General features: G+C 32.5%; 1 long non-coding RNA gene across 4 annotated transcripts in view; it reads left to right on the forward strand.

Annotated features, from left to right (window-relative positions):
- LOC132679466 (uncharacterized) overlaps window positions 1-16,243 on the forward strand; it is a 404,100-nt gene that overhangs the window by 140,084 nt on the left and 247,773 nt on the right. The gene's annotated exons all lie outside the window — the stretch shown is intronic.

Here is a 16,243-nt window from a genome sequence, read left to right on the forward strand (position 1 = left end):
GTACAGTACAAATAGTAATAAACAAATAAAATAAGGGCAATATTACCAAAAAAGGAAAATTTACAAATTCTTTTTCATAAAAGGAAAATGTGTTTTCAATATTTTAACTCATAAGTGTTTGACTATTATAGACATGTTGAGACAATGAGTAACAGAGCTTACATTTTGACAATTTGTGTAAACTTATTAAATGTAACTTTGAACTTCTCTGCAAGTAAGCTCAATATGTCAATATTAGGGAAATAATATAAGATTTTTGTAACATTTGAAAGAATATTTACAGATACATTGGTGAAGGTAATAGAAGCTATCTTAGAGATTGGAATGGCTTACCTGACAGAAATATGTGTGATATATGAACATGTGAACATGTGTTTCTCTAAGTTACTCAGGCATTGGGTATTTTTATTTCATTTGTTCACATTTTTAAATTATCTTCTTGAGAAAGGGCTTAACTCATATCTTTACTACAATTCCATTAATATAATTGTAAAAAATGTACAAAGCAGTATGCATCCATAACAGTCCTAAGTAGGGGCATATTTGGTGTTCATGAGGGCACCATAGTTTTAACGAAATAACTAAATAAATGAATTCATATTCAGCACAGCTGAATACAGACAAACTTTTAAGATTTTAAAATGTATCTTAGTGTATGTTTCATATGACTTATGAAACAAAACAATCTCTACTATCTATAACCACACATATTATGGTAAAATTAATGAATCCGGCAAAGAGAAAACTATAACATCTAAGAAGAAAAGAGGCATCTAGATTCATGAGGACAGATATCAGAAATTATAATATTTTAATTTCTGAGACACAAATGATGTTAAACACATAGATCAATGAAACAGAATAGAAAGTCCAGGAATAAACCCACAATTATATGGTCAACTAATCTTCAAAAAGGAAGCAAGAATATGCAATGAGAAAAAGACAGTCTCTTCAACAAAACTTGTCAGCTACATGTGAAAGAATGAAACTGGACCACTTTCTTTCACCATCCACAAAGTAAACTCAAAATGAATTAAAGATGTAAATGTGAGAATTGAAACCCTAAAAATCCTGAAGAAAGCACAGGCAGTAATTTCTCTGACATCAGCTATAACATCTTTCTAGATATGTCTCCTGAGGCAAGGGACACAAAAGCAAAAATAAACTATTGGGACTACATCAAAATAAAGAGCTTCTGCACAGCAAAGGAAACAACCAAAAAAAAAAAAAAAAAAAAAAACTAAACTAAACTAAAAGGCAACCTTCTGAATGGGAGAAGATATTTGCAAATGCGTATCTGATATAGGGTTAGTATCCAAAATATATAAAGAACTGATACAACTCAACACCCAAAAAACAATAATCCAGTTAAAATTGGCAGAAGACATGAACAGACATTTCTCCAAAGAAGATATACAGATGGCCAACAGACACATGAAAAGATGCGTAACATCACTCATCATCAGGGAAATGCAAATCAAAACCACAACGAGATACCACCTCACACCTGCCAGAATGACTAAAATCAACAACACAAGAAACAACAAGTATTGGCAAGGATGTGGAGAAAAAGGAACCCTTTTGCACTCTTGGTGGGAATACAAACTGGTGAAGCCACTGTAGAAGACATTATGGAGGTTTCTTAAACAGTTTAAAATAGAATATCCTATGATCCAGTAATGGCAACTGGGCATTTGACCAAAGAATATGAAAACCCTAATTTTAAGGGATATATGGTACCCTCTGTTCATTGCAGCATTATTTACACTGCCAATATATAGCAGCCTAATGTCCATCAACAGATGAATGGACAAAGAAGATGTGATATATATCTCTTTATATCTCTATTTATGTGATACACATGCATGCACACGTGTGTGTGTACACATGCACAATGAAATATTATCTAGCCATAAAAAGGAATGGAGGTCTTGGCATATGCAATAATATGGATGGATTTAGAGAGTATTATGCTAAGTGAAACAAGCCAGTCAGAGAAAGACAAATACCATATGATTTCACTCATATATGGGATTTAAGAAACAAAACAAATGAACAAAGGGGATAAAAAGAGGGATACAAACCAAAAAACAGACTCTTAACTATAGAGAACAAACAGATGGTTACCAGAGAAGAGGCAGGTAGAGTGATGAGTGAAATAGGTGAAGGAGATTAAGAGTTACACTTACCTTGATGAGCACTTGGTAATTTATGAAATTGTTGCATCACTATATTGTACACCTGAAACTAATATAACACTGTATGTTAACTACATTGGAATTAAAAATTTTTGAAAATGGTGTTGAAACTTGAATCCTATATCCTAATAAGTTGCCAATTATATGTTAGGACAGTTCAAGATAATTTTAGGCACAGGAAATCCTAATTTATTTTCTCATTGTGTTTTGTGGCATGACTACTCTTTACATTTATAAAAATACTACATCAAAAGAAACAAAAAAAAAAATCACAAGAAAGAGAAAGATACGGGTTTCAAGAAAGAGTAGAACTAACTTAAAGGGTAATAAGAAACCATAGAGTGAAGCTACACATTTGACCCAAAAAGCAACTTATCAAATTAGAACACCAATCAGTAGACTTCTAAAGCAAATAAATCTGTATACACACAAAAGGGAATTCCAGTCAAGAAATAAGTGGTGAAGGATTAAGAAAACTTTGACAATAAGGTTTAAAAATACTTAAAAATAGTTACTACAAATTCCAAGAAGTTATCAATAAAAATTGAAAGACCCAAAAATATTGGTGTGATTTTAAAAATCATATAGCTTATAAGAATAAAGTCAACTTGATTTTAATGTTTGAACCATTCTCTCTTAAACATCACAAATTTAGAACCATTATGATTAATAAAATTCAATACACTATTTTATATTTTGTAGCGATAGTTACGAGCTCATAGTAATTGATTAATATTAAAGGCATCTAAAAATTGCAAGGCAATGAGAATATTATGGGCTAAGATCCTATTAAGAAAAGACAATCTCTCTGGTAAGTCCAACATTATAAAACTACTTGCCAGTTCACAAAGAACATGTAGCACATGACTGAGAAGCTGAGAAGACACAGAGAGCAGCAATTGAGAAATCTTTTGGTAATCTCCTAAGACTGGAAAGAGAAGAATTTAGAGTTCTGAGATGGCAAGGTAGCCATGCCTTGAGGAATCAGGATCCTTAAGAGAAATGAGGCATAGAGAATTAAGCCTCCTACACTGGACTACTCCTCTCCTTGAGTCACTTGCACATACGTAAATGCTGCAGGGTGAAAGGATAAAAAGGATGCAGACAGCTTAAGGTAAGCACAGCTTCTGGCAGTCTCATGTTTCTAGAGATAAAAATATTTTTCAGGACCTCCCCAGGATGTAGAGCTCTTATCAACATTCCAGACCCTCACCTGGAACAAGTGAAGGGATATCACCTAGGATTAAGAGCAGATAAAGAAAGGCCTGAAAACACAAGCTTGGATTCAGTTTCTGATTTAATTTAAGGCACTCTACATCAAAACCTACTGATAGTCATAAACTAAATAAACTATTTCCAGATGTACATAAGATTATTTAGAGATTTTAAAATTTTGCGAACAAAATATTCGGTGTTTAATGAAAAATCACCATACTTACAAAGAAACAGAATCAGTGGAAACAAAAAAAGAGATTTGCATTGTTATTCACATGTAGATTATAAGAAATATAAACTGCAAACAAAACCTTGTAATTATTATTTTTAGCAAAATAATGATTCCAGAGAACGAGAATTTCAGAGAATTGGGATCCATAAAAAATACAGTGGCAATTCTAGAGCCAAACAATATAATACCTGTAATTAAGAGCTCAGTAGATGAGTTTAACATCAGAAAAAAGAGACTAAGGAGATGAATAGTGTATTGAAAAAATGGGCCAATAGAAAATACCTAATCTGGAACATAGAAAGTGACACAAATGGAAAATACAGAAAATAAAACAACAGACAGGTGATAGTTGAAAGAATTTTAACCTAAATATAATCAGAGTTCTAAAAGCTGTGGGGAGAATGGGACATTCAACCAGATTCAAGATAAACTAAGAACTCCAATAATGTAAAGAAAACCTACCAGACTTCTTGTTGTGATGACTATATGTGATGGTTTGCATAAATAATACTGAGTTATGTATGTATGTTTATTTTTTTCTGGTGTCATATTTAATGCTACTCTTTCCCTCCTAGAAGTTTCCAAATTGGAAAAGTGCATTTACAGTTAAATTATTAATAGTCATAATAGTCAATCTAATGAAAACATTTTCTAATTAGGGACATTAAAGCTTACTGTTGACTTCTCAAAAGAAACAAAGGGAGCCAAAAGAAAATGGATTGACATCTTTGAAGGTCTGAAAGAAACTGCTAGCCCAGAAAATTAAACCTAGCAAACACATGTTTGAAAAATGAGGACAAAGTAAAGATCTTCTCAGAGAGTCAAAAATTGAGAGAATATGCCACCAACTTGGCTTTTTGTTCAGGAATAAATTAATGAGAGAGAATAGAAAACCCAAAAAAGAATTATGAACATGTGGTTGTAGTTTATGACACAGGTGAAACTACAGTGCAGTGAAGAAAAAAAAAAGTAAAAGGTACTGGATGAATTGAATATTTATTAGAAAAAAAAAGAAATTTGGGGGCGCCTGGGTGGCTCGGTCGGTTGAGTGTCCGACTTTGGCTCAGGTCATGATCTTGCAGTTTGTGAGTTTGAGCCCTGCGTCAGGCTCTGTGCTGACAGCTCAGAGCCTGGAGCCTGCTTCAGATTCTGTCTGTCTGTCTGTCTGTCTCTCTCTCTCTGCCCCTCTCCAACTCATGCTCTACTCTCTGTCTCTCTCTGCCCCTCCTCCACTCATGCTCTGGCTCTCTCTCCTTCGGAAATAAATAAATATTAAAAAATTATTAAAAAAAACGAAAAAAAAAGCAATTTTGAATTGTAAAGTTAAAATTGCCAGTTGCTCGCTTTAGAGATCTAAAAACAAAACAGAGAGTGGATTCTGAGGGCTAATGAGGTTCTACTTCTTGACCTAGGAGTGGTTACCCAGGTCTACTCCTTTTGAGAAAATTTGGGAAGCTGTACAATTCTGATGATATACTTTTCTGGCATTAAGTCATGCTTCAAAAATGTTTACTTACAAAAACCAAATGGCAAACTAGAAAATATATTTTCAGCATATGTATATTAATACCTGTATTAGTATTCTCAGGCTATCATAAAAAAGTAACACAAACTGGGTGGCTTAGACAGCAAAATTTATTTTCTCACAATTCTGGAGGTTGGAGGCCCAAAACCAAGGTGTTTTCTGAGTTGGTTTCTTCTGAGGCCTCTCCATTTGGCTTGTAGATGTTCATTTTCTCCCTGTATCTTCACATTATTTTACCTCTGTTCATGTCTGTGTCTTTCTTATAACACCAGTTGTGTTGGATTAAGGCCCATCCCAATGACCTCACTTTAACTTAATCACCTCTTTCAAAGACCCTATCTTTGATACAGTCACACTCTGATGGACTGGGGATTAAGAATTCAACATACAAATTTGGTGTGGAGGGGATACAATTCAGTCCATAACAACCTCATTAAATAAAATTAAAATAAGACCATATAAAGGTAATAATTTGATAAGTAATGCTTTTCACAAAATGAAAAAAAATTATAAATGGCTGAAAACATAATGGTAACTTTAAGTTATAATTTTAAAAGAAAGTATACTTTAATGTGATTATGTTATTCCCCTCATTTTGGTTAAAGTGAGAGAGAGAGAGAGAGAGAGAAGGAGAAGGAGGAGGAGGATAAAGAAAAGGAGGAGGAGAAGGGAAGAGAAAAGAGTGAGAAAATAATTCATGAGAGTGAAATAATATGGCCATTTTGATAGTTCTTTGAGCATATAAAATGGTACCTTTATTTTAGAGTGTAAATTTACAATATTAGTGTTTATGTGTATCTTCACACTTATGTTTATATGTATAAATATGTACATGTATATTTAAAAGTGAAAATAAACACATAAGATATATATGTACACATAGATATTTGTAAATATGTGTATATACATACATATGTGTATATAGTATAGGATAATACACAGAATTACATAAAAATCTTAAGGTAAATGCTCATTGCTGTACAATGTATATTTTAATGGCATTCTGACTGTTTTTATTTGTTTTTATTTGTTTATATCTTTGTATTTGTACCCAAGAATTTTCAATAATAATTATATGTTATAATAAGAAACAAAAACAATCTTCTAAAACATTTTTTCCTCTTACTTCTTTTGAGATTACTGAAATATAACAAATGATTTTCAGTCATGACAGGGATTTAGTAAATGAATTTACATGCTGGTTGAAGGGAAATATCATGGATTTCTTGAGGGGAAAACACTAAGTGAGTCTATGGGAGCTTCAAAATTTCATTGAGTATATTGCTGGTTTTGATAGCTATGGGTCTGTATTCTTAATTGAAGTACCACCACACAGCTGTGGAGCAAATGAGAAGCAGGCTACCTGGGAAGTTGAGAAGAAAAGCCCCAAGGAATAAAACTCTCAGATGTTAGAGTTGGACCTTTGGGGCAATAAAGGAATCCTAAATCAGCCTCACCAGAGGACCTTGTTAGATGTGAAAAATAATATATCTGTAATCACTTATTGGTGGAAAGCGATGAGTAGAATTAATAGAATAATTGTTTCCAAGGAAAAGGAGATAAACAGCAGATAGGTAAATAGATGTATCTGTATTATAGAGAGAGACATTGTATACAGATACATATATTTTTTAATAGTTATTTTTACCTGAACAATACAGAAATATGTAAACTATGCCTTTTACTACCAGACCCCCAAGTTAACCAATATACATAATTTAGCAGATACATTTCTAATGATCTTTCTAATCTTTATATTTATATGGTAATATAATAACAAAAAAGTTACCATAAGAACTAGCATTCTAGCATTTCCTGTCTGCAAAGCACTGTGAAAAATATTTCGTAATATCGTCCTAACAACTCCTATGATAAATTCTACTGTTTTCTTAATTTTATAGATGAATGAATTAAACCACAGAGAAGTTAAGTAAGTTTCCTTATATCACACAGCTACAAATTGGCTGAACAAGGATTTGAACCCAAACATTTGGCACCAGATCGCTCATTCTTAACCATTAGGAGAGGTGATTAGTAATTTACTTATTCAGTAAACACTGTTGAGCAGTACTATGTTCCAGGCACAGTTTTAGACACATGGGAATATAGCAGTGAGTTCTCTGCCTTCATGGAATTCATGAATTAGTGGGAATTCAATTAGTAAGCAAGACAACTGGGACATATAAAGAAACAAATGGTAAAGGATTAAGGTCAGAGTACACATAAAAATAGGATAGCCATAGAAGAGTTCATTAAGAAAGTGAAATTTTAATGAAGACCTTTAAGAATTGAGGAAGTTAAGCAAGATGTCATGATGGGAAAGATTATTCTAGGCAGTGGGAATAGCAAGTGTATATACCCTGAGGTGGGAAGATGACTTGCCCATCTCTAAGGCAAATTGCACAAGTGAGTAAATTAGCATGATTGGGCTAGACCCAAGTTCTATATTCACTCGGGTAAATCTTTTTCTTAGTCTTTCTAAAGAAACATAGTCATTTACCAAAGTGGTTGTACACTAAGAATGTGAACATGCTTAGACTTTATGGAGATGACTGGGCTCTGCTCTGAATTTACACTAATCTAATGTGCGACAGATGTTCACCTTTCAGAATGGGAGAGCCTATAAAGATCAATTGATAAGTTTAAATTTGACTAGATTTATTCACATATAGCTATGTGAATCTGTGACCCACAAATACTTATTTTGCCAGTTTCTGACCTCTTAGGTAGAATGTACAACCTCCATTCAACCTTTCAAAAAACCACTTCACCCTCATGACCTGGAAGAAGGACCATTAATACAAGAAATGTTAAATGAAACCTTTATATTATCCCCTCCTATCAAAATAGTGTTACATACATGTTCATATAGGAATTCATTTTTACATGATTAGAGAAAAACCTTCAGGCTGCCTCATCATTAAATATGAAAACAGGGGAAATTCTTTTTATATTTAGTAACTGTATCACCTGATATAGTGTTGTTGTTGTTTTTTTTTTTTTCTTTTTTGGTGGTATATGTATTTCCTTTTTAAAATAATGAGAATTATGTACTGAGAGAAATTGAAAATATACCAAAATATTTAGAATGCAATTAATAGTGCTGAGAAGGACATTTATGGGACTATGTGTTTAAACAGAAGAGAGGACAGGTTTCAAGTCCTTAAGTTCCTACCTTAAGAAAACAGAAAAAGAAGAGCAAAATAAACCCAAGGTAGGCAGAATGAAGGAAATAATAAAGTCAGAACTCAATAGAATTGAAACAAGAAAACAGTAGAGAAAATGAACAAAACCAAAAGCTACTTCTATCTATTTATTTATTTATTTATTTATTTATTTATTTATTTATTGAGAGAGGGAGAGAGAGAGCATGCTAACGTGAGTGGGGAGGGGCAGCGAGAGACAGAGAATCCCAAGCAGGCTCTGTGAAATTAGCTTAGAGCCCAACGTTGGGCTTTCAATCTCACGGTTCCTAAGATCATGGCTTGAGCTAAAATCAAGAGTCAGACACTTAATGGACTGAGCCACCCAGGCACCCAAAACCAAAAGCTTCTTCTTTGAAATAAGAAATAAAATTAACCAACCCCTAGCTAGGCTACCCAACAGCTCTATATCTCTCTTTGCCTCTCTGTCTCTCTCTATCCATTGATCACACAAATAACTAATATCAGAAATGAAAGGTGATCACCACTACTAACCCCATGGACATTAAAATTAAAATATAAAATGAGAAACTCTATGCCCAGAAATTTGATAATTTAGATGAAATAGGCCAATTCCTTGAAAGATACAATCTACCAAAATTCATGCAATGAGAAATGGATAATATAAATTCACCTACATAGATTAATAAAGAATTCAATCAATAATTACTAATCTTCCAAAAAAAAGAAAATACTAAGAAAAGATGGGTTCACGCGTGAGTTTTGCTAACATTTGAGGAAGAAATGATACCAATTCTCTACATTCTTTTCCAGAAGAGATTTTAACTCATTTGATGAGGCCAGAATTACCATAAAACTAAAATGAGGTAAATTATGAGAATAGAAAATTAAAAACCAATTATTTCTCATGAACATAGATAAAAATTGTCAACAAAATAATTATCAAATCAAATCCAACAATGTATAAAAATAATTATATATTATTATCAAGTGGGATTTATTACAATTATGTAAGTCTGGTTTAACATTTGAAAATCAAACAATAAAATCCACAGTATCAATAGGGTAAACAAGAAAAATTATTTTAAAATATCAGTAGATGCAGAAAAGTATTTGACAAAGTCCAGTACCCCTTCATGAATAAAAACTCTAAGTGCTAGGAATAGAATGGGACTTTCTTGACTTGAAAAAGAACATGTACAAAAACCTTCAGCAATAGAATGCTTCATTGTTAAAAGTTGAATGTTTTCCCTTTAAGACTGGGAATGAGACAAGAATGTTTGTTCTCACCATACTTATTCAAAATGGTGCTGGAAATTCTAACCAGCACAATAGGGCAAGGCAAGAAAAAGTGTAAAAAACATACAAATTGCATAGGATGAAATAAAACTGTTCTCATTTGCAAAAGACATGATAGTCTACATATAAAACCCTGAGTAATATTCAGAGGAACTCCTACAACTAAGTGAATTCAGCAAGGTCCTAGGATACAAGATTAACACAAACAAATCAATCTTATTTCTACATATTAATAATGAATATATGGGTACCAAAATTAAAAAAAAACTTTTACAATGGATACAATGAAAATTAAATGCTTGGATATATCTAACAAAACATGTAGGAACTATATGTTGAAGATTACAAAATCCTCATGAAAGATATCAAAAAAGACCTAAATAAATGGAGTGAAATACCGTGTTCATGGATTAGAAGACTCAATGTTGGTAAACTGTCAGTTCTCTCCAAATTGATCTATAGGCTTAATTCAATTTCTATTAAAATCTTAGCAAGTGTGCCTGGGTGGCTCAGTTGGTTAGGCGTCTGACTTTGGCTCAGGTCATGATCTCATGGTTAGTGGATTCGAGCCCCACGTCGGGCCTGTGCCTGGAGCCTGCTTTGGATTCTGTGTCTCCCTCTCTCTGCCCCTCCCCTACTTGTGCTCTAGCTCTTTCTCTCTTTTAAAATAATAAAATAAACATTAAAAAAATTTTTTTGAAAAGAAAAATTTTAGCAAGTTCTTTGTAGACATTTTAGGTATATTCTAAAAATTATATGGACAAGAACAAGACCTATTATAGATATAACAATTTTGAATAAAAGTAATGAAGTAAGATTAATCACTCTACCAATGTTAAGGTGTACTGGTTACAATAATCATCGAATTTTGGTACCAGAAGAGGGATAGATAGATCATTGAAATAGCTCAATGGAAAAGAATAGAAAACCCAGAAGTAGTTTTGCACAAATATGCCCTACTGATTTTTTACTAAACAAAATTGATGAAACAAGATTGGCGCAACAACAGTCTATCCAATGGAGGAAGAATAGCATTTTCCAAAAATTGGACATGCATAGACTATACCCCCACCCCTTCCAAAAAACCCTCAGACTTTATACTTTATACCAAAATTAACTCAAAGCTGATCATGGAGTTAATCGTAAGCATGAAAATATAAAACATTTACAAAAAGTGAAAAAGAAGAAAATTTATGGCTAGGCAAAATGTTCTTAGACTTCCTTAGCCTTAAATGCATGATCTGTATGAATGAAAAATTGATAAATTGCCCTTTTTGAAATTAAAAACTTTTACTCTATGGAAAACCCTATTAAAAAGATGAATAGATAAACTACAGATTTGGAGAAAATGTTTGCAAACCACATTTCTTACAAAGGACTGGTATCTAGAATATATGAAGAACTCCCTAAACTCAATAGAAAAATGTAAAAAAAAAATCAATTAGAAAATGAGCAAAATACATGACTAGACATTTAACTGTAAGGTAAATACGGGAAGTAAATATATTCACTAAATATGTTAAACATCATTAGTCATTAGGGAAAAGTAAATCAAAACCACAGCTAACACTATCTGCCTATCAGATTGGCTAAAATAAAGAATAATAATACCAGATTATGGTGAGGTTACAGAAAAATTGGATCACTTATACACACTACTAGTGGAAATGTAAAATAGTATACCCAGTCTGGAAGATTATAATAGTTTCTTAACCAATTAAACATATAATTACCATGTGTCCTGGTAAATTTAATCCTGGGCATTTGTCCCAAAGACCTGAGAATTTATATTCATACAAAACCTATAACAAATGCTTATAGTAGCTCTGTTTATAATATCCCCCAGATGAAAGCAACCCAAATGTCCTTAGATAAGTGAATGGTAAAACAATCTGTGACAAATCTATACCATGGAATACTACTTGGAAAAAAAAAAAAAGTATTGATAACACAAAACTTACTTGAATCTCCAGAGAATTGTGGTAAGTAAAAAAAGGCCAATCTGAAAATACAGTATGATTAAATTTATATAACACTCTTGAAATGATTGGATTATAGAGCCATACAACAAAGTTAGTGATTGGTAGGGGTTACAAAGAAGAGGGAGAGAGGTGGATGTGGCTTATAAAAGGGTAGCATAAGTCATCCTTGTGATGAAACTGTTACTTTGAATGTGATGATAGTCATATGATTCTACCTATAAAATAAAGTGGCACAGAACTCAATACACACACACACGTATGCACACACAAATTAAAATTGCTGAAATGCAAACATGGATGGTGGATTGTATCAATGTCAATTTTCTGGTTGTGTTTTCTTACTCTAGCTATGCAAGATGTATTATTCTCTGTATTATGTCTTAGAACTGAATGTGAATTTACAATGATCTCAAGTTAAATACTTGTAAAAGGACTTAAACATTAAAAGGAAAGCTTTTATAATTTAAAACTTTTAATATCTTTAAAAACAAAATGAAGACTACAAAATATTCCAGATTAGAGCATAGATAATTATATATAATTCAACTTTACACAAAGCTTCAATTTATAATATCTTAATTACTAAACTGTTATTTTAAGTTCTATTTTATAATGTCAGTGAAGAAAAAAATTGAAGATAATTTTTGTATGTCTGAATTCTTTTAAATATCTACCAGAAAATGATGAAAATGTGACATTTTGCTCCTAAGAGGGCCATCTATTTGTACCTCAAGCAAATTGCAAACATGTGAAACTCTTCCTAATTGAATTGTTTTATTAGGGTAGTTGTGAAAGTTTAATTCATGCAAGTGACATTTAGTAAAATATGTTTTCCCATTCGTTAGCTTGTTTATCCTTACTCAACGGTGTACTACAACAAATTTACCACAAAGAGTAACTTGAACGGTTGCTTGTTTTTAAGGACATTTTTATTTGTTGTTTTTATATTTATAAATGTCTTAATGCTGGCTCTAGTAATTTTTCATTAGAAAAATGAATCTCTTAGATAACCGATTAAACAAGACAGTCTGTAGTGTCTTTAACTGCTAGCCATATGTAGTTCTGTTTATTTTGCAATCACCTAGCACATAATCATATCCAGCTATATTACCAATGGCAATAAAAATGCACTTAGAATGTACATGCTAAATGCTGCTTCTGTTATCTTCTGGTTTAGAATCAGAAAAGAAACAACCTGAAGTCATTGATATTCATTTCAGTGCACTCAAAAGACATTAATATTTGAGGTGCCTAATAAAGTAAGTATGAATTATAAAGAATTAAGACAAGTTTGTATAAAATAGACTTTCTTCCAAACTCTTATAATTGGGTCTAGTGTGTCAAGAGGAGTATATACCATTGATATACCCAGGTAGAATGACCTGTGAGGACCATGTACAGATCACCAACTTACCAATCCATATTCCGACTTCTTTCCCCTAAATTTCCCTTATTTTGTTGAGAAGGTCAGAACCTCAGGTCACCATTAAGCCTCTGATAGCCATCTTGGAGCTCTGATGTCAAGCTATGAAGGCAGTTTTTCTGGCTTTAGCATTTGCCTATTGGCAGGCTCCCCAGGAAGCTGTGCTGAAGATTATAAATTGCCCTTGGGCTAGTCATACAGTTTATCTTCCAGAAGCCAGGGTTGAATGGCTATTTTTTTTTCTTTCATTCACTTTCTTTTTATTCTTTATTATTTCCCCTAAATTTTATTCTATTTATGTAGAGGTAAATGCAAATCACCATCAATGGCAAAGACCCTTTTTATTGCTATGCTTATACTTACATGATCCAACTTTTAATTTATTTTCATTAATGAATGTGAGCTCTCCCTCAAATCACCCATTCTTCCTTTGAAATACACTTATAAAGAATGAAAATCATAATATTGTCCATGTAATTCATTTGATTTTTCCTAGTTTTTCAAAATACTGTAGTGTATAACTGAGGGAAAATAATTTGTACCAGTATTGTTATTGAATCATGTTTGGAATGTTACTTGGACATAAATGAAATTTCCAGTTCACTCTGTTTACTTCACAAAGACTAAATACACTTGAATTTGTGATAATTTTTTCATAAGAGATGTTGTCTAGGGTTAGGCAAAATCTATTAGTTATCCAAAGTATAAAAAATATATGTTGAAAAATTAACTTGCATGAAAGTGACATACTTTACTAAAATGGGAATATGTGGAATTCAATGTTAATAAGTTTAATCAGTATCTTAAAAATTTTTTTAACATTTGTTTATTTTTGAGAGAAACAGAGACAGAGTGTGAGCGGGAGAGGGGCAGAGAGAAAGGGAGACAGAATCTGGAGTAGGCTCCAGGCTCTGAGCAAGCTGTCAGCACAGAGCCCCACGCGGGGCTCGAACCCACAAACTGAGAGATCATTACCTGAGCCGAAATCAGACACTTAACCAACTGAGCCACCCAGGCACCCCAATCGATAACTTTTAAAGGAGTGTAAAGTTTTATTGGATGAGTTTCCATGCACTTAAATCATTTTTGAATTCTAAAACTGTATTTCACATGTTTGAATATGAAAATGGAAGTGCTTTGTAGAAATTTTAATAGCCAATGTAATTTTATTTTAGTTTCTTTAATGTGTTTAACATTTAATAACTGTTTTGAACTAGAGATTTTTTTTCATGTTAGTAGCCCCAGACTATTCTTCAGCAAATCTTGTGTACTAGAGCAACTCCTCATTAAACAGAGATGGCTTCTGACCATTTGTCTTCTCTTAAACTGTAACTTTTTACAGGCCTTAGATATGGTGTCATTTTTTTCATTTAGAAGATTTAAGTGTTTTCTTATATATCTAAACAATCACAAACTTACAAAAACAAGAGATAGAGTATAGAAAAATTATTCCTGAGTTATTTGACAACAAGTTATTAACTTAATGCCCATCATCCCTGAATACTTCAGGGTGTATTTTCTACATAAAAAGACATTCCCCTACATAACTGCAGTGGGATCAATATAATAAATAAATTTACATTGATACATTACTATCATCTTAACTTTACAGCCTGTTCCATTTTACCAATTGCCTCTCCATTATTTGTTAATAGAGAAGGTGTCAACTTCAGAATCTTAATTTAGATGTCATACTTCTTTAATCTCCTTCATTCTGGAGCTGTTTCTCAGCCTTTCCTTGACTTTCAGTAGCTTAATACATTTGAAAATTACAGCTTAACTGTGATACTCCCTTACGATTATATGCAGGCTGAACTTTTTGACGAGAATATCACAGATACATGTTGCATGGTCTTCGTTGCATCCTATCAAGTAGCACAAGATTTCCGTTTGTATCATGATTGATGATGTTCACTTTGATTATTGATTAATGTGTTGTCTGCCAGACTTCAACACTGAAAACTTATTTTTGCTCCTTTGTAAATGTGATTTAGAGAAAGGCACTTTAAAAATATATAAATATCTTTACTCATTAAACTTTCAACTTATTTATTTATTTACTCTTACATCTGTATTATGGGTGATGGAAAAAAACAAATCCCAGTTTGCCCAGGATTGAAGGGTTTCTCAACATGTAGGGCTTTCAGTACTAAAAGTCAAACTGTATTGGGCATATGTACTTGTCTTTATATTGAAAAATGTTCCTATTTATATGGAGTAAATACATAGAAATGAATGCCTGGGAATGATGATAATTATATGCTTAATATTTTATGAGACTTCCAAATATTATTTCTGAAGTAGCTGTTCCATTTTAAGTTCCTACCAACAATGTATTACATTTTAGCAGCATCACATCTACTACAAAACTTTGTATAGACAGTTCTTTAAAAAAAAAAAAGTTTATTTGTTTATTTTGAGAGAGAGAGAGAGAGAGAGACAGAGAACGAGTGTGGGAGGGGCAGAAGGAGAGGGAGAGAAAGCATCCCAAGCAGGCTTCATGCTCAGCACACAGAGCCAGACTTGGCTCAAGATCATGACTTGAGCCGATATTGAGCCAGATGCTCAACTGACAGAGCCACCCAAGCACCTCTTAACTTTTTAACCATTTTAATAAATGTGTAATAATGTGAAGTTACGATTTTGATTTGCAGTCCCTTGATGACAAATGATGTTAAACACTTTTTCATGTGTTTATTGGTCAATTTATCTGTCCAAATATTTGTACTTTTTTAATGGACTGTTTGCCCTCTTATAAATGGTTCATAAGATTTCTTGATATATTCTGGCTACAAATATGTCACTTATATGTACTGAAACTATTCCCGTTTGGTGGCTTGAATTTTTGTTTCCTTAATGGCATCTTTTGAAGATAAAGTGTTCTTATTTTGAGACTCCAATTTCCTAATTTTTCAATTAGGACTTGCATTTCTTGTGTCTTACCTAAGAAATCTTTGCCTATCGAAGGCAATAAAAATGTTCTTTTATGTTTTCTTCAAGAAGTTTTTATAATATTAACTTTTAATTTTAGTCTTTGATCTGTTTCAAGTTAATTTTTGTGTGTGTTCATTTTTCTCCTAAATACATAACCAAATGGTTCTAGCATGAGTTTTTGCAAAAACTTTTCTTTTGTCATTGAATTGCCTTAACATCTTTGTCGAAAATCAATTGAAAACTTATGGTTGGGTCTGTTTCTGAATTCTAT

Source organism: Panthera onca, chromosome A2, assembly GCF_046562875.1.
Source record: "Panthera onca isolate mPanOnc1 chromosome A2, mPanOnc1 haplotype 2, whole genome shotgun sequence".
Classification (NCBI taxonomy): domain Eukaryota; kingdom Metazoa; phylum Chordata; class Mammalia; order Carnivora; family Felidae; genus Panthera; species Panthera onca.